Raw genomic sequence first — 3,389 nt, forward strand, 5'->3', positions numbered from 1 at the left:
ATTATATTAAAGAGTAATTACAATACTATTCATGTTAAATTTTCGTTTTTATTGAACTAAAATTTGATTAATTGATGTTGTATTTTTTAGAAAGGTCTTCTAGTAGTGTACTAATTTTGTTATGAACTAAGACTTGCTCATTTGGTAAGATTGTATAAGAATTGAGAATGTTTTGATAGTTTTCACAATTTGTGGACATGTCCATAGGAGAAAATACAACTTAAAATATTCAAATTGCATAACCAAACATTTATTTCAAACCATGATTTCAAACCGTGAGTCCAAACCAGGCCTAAAAGGAAGAAACAAAACCCTTAAGCCTTGTTCTTCAATCGGCCGCTGTGGAAAACAAAACCCCGAGAAGAACCTTTTGATGGGCCGATGAAAAGTCGAGAACGATGCAAATCAACGAGAGATAGGTGGAGAAAGTACAAAGAAAGAAGATAGGGATCCATACTGTTATATTTAGACCAACATGGTAAGGTTACATCATTGCCGGCAATCGTCGATTATTCTCATTCTCAGATGATGAACAAAAAGCGGGAGAACAAACCGGAGGAATGACAGAATCGGGGCGGGGTGGGGGCAGGGCAAACTCTTGATGGGGCGGAGCAGGCCAATAATTAAATGGGGCGGGGCAGGAGGGGGCAGGATTAGGATAGGATAAAAAGCATTAATTTTGAAAAATTTAATGGGTTAGGGCAGGGAAAGGTCTGGGATAAAAGATGGGTTGAGTACAAAAAGAAAGACTCGTTGATCCAGTTCAACACATGTGCGCACGTACAATAATTGTGCCTCTTTTGCTATAAAATGTGAAATATAGCTATGTCTTGTAATTATTTAAAACTACCGCTATAAAGTGTAATTATAGAGCATAATTAGTTACTCCATTAGTTTCCGGCAGTCTGAGTACTCTTCCCTTATCTATGATTAACTTCTTTTTGTTATGGGGGTTAGTTTTGTTTTATGTCCTTCCGTGAATCATTTCGTTTGTTTGAATTATGTGAACTGGTCTTCTTGACATGAGTGTTGAAGGTTGAAGAATACCAGGGTTAGGTAGCATGCATTGGATTTGCAATATTGGAAACCTAATGGTGAGGAGTTGTTGGATTTTCATTTTTTTTCTTTTCCTCTCTGTTTGAAAGACTATAGGAACATGAGATTATATATGAAGAAAACAAGGTTGAAGATTTTAGTTGTTTGATAACTAACTATTAGTAATATGAAACTTGTGGTGAGGTTGAAGATTTTAGTGTGTGTATATATATATATATATATATATATATATATATATATATATATATATATATTTTTTTTTTTTATGACATGGGAACCCACAGTCGCTATCCTTCGGCTACCAAATCATTCTATAAATAAAATCTTACACTAGATGTAATGTAAATCATTCTTCACACGGGAGAGATAACCCGCATTAACAACTCCCATAGTGCGATGATTCTTTTCAAACCAATTATTATTCAAGAGCAAATCCCAACTACTGTTGTAGAAAAGGGTTTTATTTAACCCAAAACCTCCAAGTACGAAAGTTTAAAATGCTTCAACCAACTTGTACTACCACCCTTGCGAGCTTAAGATTTTAGTACTTCTTTAATGGATTTATAATTATGATTTCTTTAAGGCAAGAAATCTGCCTTTGTATTATCAGCTAAAGTTGTTTTCACTACCAGTCTGCGGTGGTTGCTGTAATTATTTGATCTTTCGTACGCAGTTCTTATGGAGCTTTTTCTTTTTTTTCCTTTGTTTTTTTTTTTTCAGGCATTTAATTCGAAGGCTTGTCTCAGTCATGTTTGGCTAATGAATTCAATTAGTTTTATTCGTATATTATATTTTGATGTAAGTAAATTTGCTGCAATGTGATGGACTTAAAAAGCATCAGATTATGTCTTATACTGACATATTAAACTCTGCCTTCTTGTGTAATGGTAACTTCTGAATTTTAATATAGTTCTTTTTCATCCTTTGTGCTGGGTATGTTGTTGTTGCTGCTGCTTGGCATGAAGAAAAACATTGAAAGAAAATGATACTTTTGAAAATAAAGATCCTGTGTTTAGTTTTAAAATTATCATCATCTAGCTAACAGATATTTGGCAAAGACTTGCCTCAACTTGCATTCACTATTCTCCATCTATAATAATTACGTTTCAATTTCAAACAACAGATACTCCTTATTATGTGTGGGCATAGTGAATGGACCATATGAATTTTCAATGAGTTGCTCCTTTTAAGCTCCTCCATTCTATATTGCTCCATGCTGACTTTGAATCTAATTCAATCTTTATCCTTAACCCTAGCTTGAAATCAGCAATCTGAGCAAGCACACACGGTTTTTCAATATTTTCATTCTATTTTACGTAATTGTAACACCAATATGCTAATGTGTGCAGTCATCTATATGCAGGGGGTGGAGTTAGTGACTTACTGCGGTAAATTAGTTGAACCCGTAACTTTTATATTTGTGTTAAAATTACCCCATAAAAACATGATCGTTCAAGTTTAGGCTGATAATTGACCCGCCCGTTTATTAGCTCGGCTACATCTTGAACTTAAATGAGAAAAATGTTGTCATTTTCAAAAAGTTTTTTTTATTTGATATGTATATATAAGAACAACAAAGAAATTAAAACTTAGTAAGAATTGGACGAGTTGAGTTATGACCCGATTTTTTTTTTTTTTTTTTTTAGCTCATTTCGTAGAATTTCAAATAACTTTTTCCCGTCCATTTATTAACTCAATTTATTTGATCCGCTCAAATTCAGGAACCCACTAAGTTACAAAAAACAAAAACAAAAAATTATGGTTCGGCCAGTATCTATATAGCAAAAAAGATTGCTACGTTCTAATAAAATAAGTACTCCTTCCGTCCCAATTTTTCAATCTTGTGGTTCTAAATTAAAAATGTTTGTAATGTATTAAGACGTCATTTGAATTTTGGTTTAAATTTGATCATCCCAATGTTTGAATTGTCCAAGTAACTTATTAAATATAAAAAAAAATACTTTTTTTAGGACAGACCAAAAAGGAAAGTAAAACACTTAAATTGGAACGGAGAGAGTAGCAAAAATATTGCTATGATACGTTGAATAAAATAAGGGACAAAGGTCAAAAATATCCTTCTACTTTGGGAAAAAAGCTAAAAATAGTTTCAATTACAAATTTGGGTAAAAAATACTCATCCCGTCATTAAAGTTTTCAAATATACCCTTGTCTTAACGAAAATCCCCAAAATAACACGATTTCAGTTTTAAACTCGCTCCATTTAAACCCGACCTAACTAAATAAAAAACTCATATGGATCACCCGCTCCAATGCCTAGTGGCTCCGGATAAGTAGAACTTTTCAACTTAGTTGATCGCATATGGGTTTTTATG

Source organism: Lycium ferocissimum, chromosome 9 (genome assembly GCF_029784015.1).
Source record: "Lycium ferocissimum isolate CSIRO_LF1 chromosome 9, AGI_CSIRO_Lferr_CH_V1, whole genome shotgun sequence".
NCBI classification, from domain to species: domain Eukaryota; kingdom Viridiplantae; phylum Streptophyta; class Magnoliopsida; order Solanales; family Solanaceae; genus Lycium; species Lycium ferocissimum.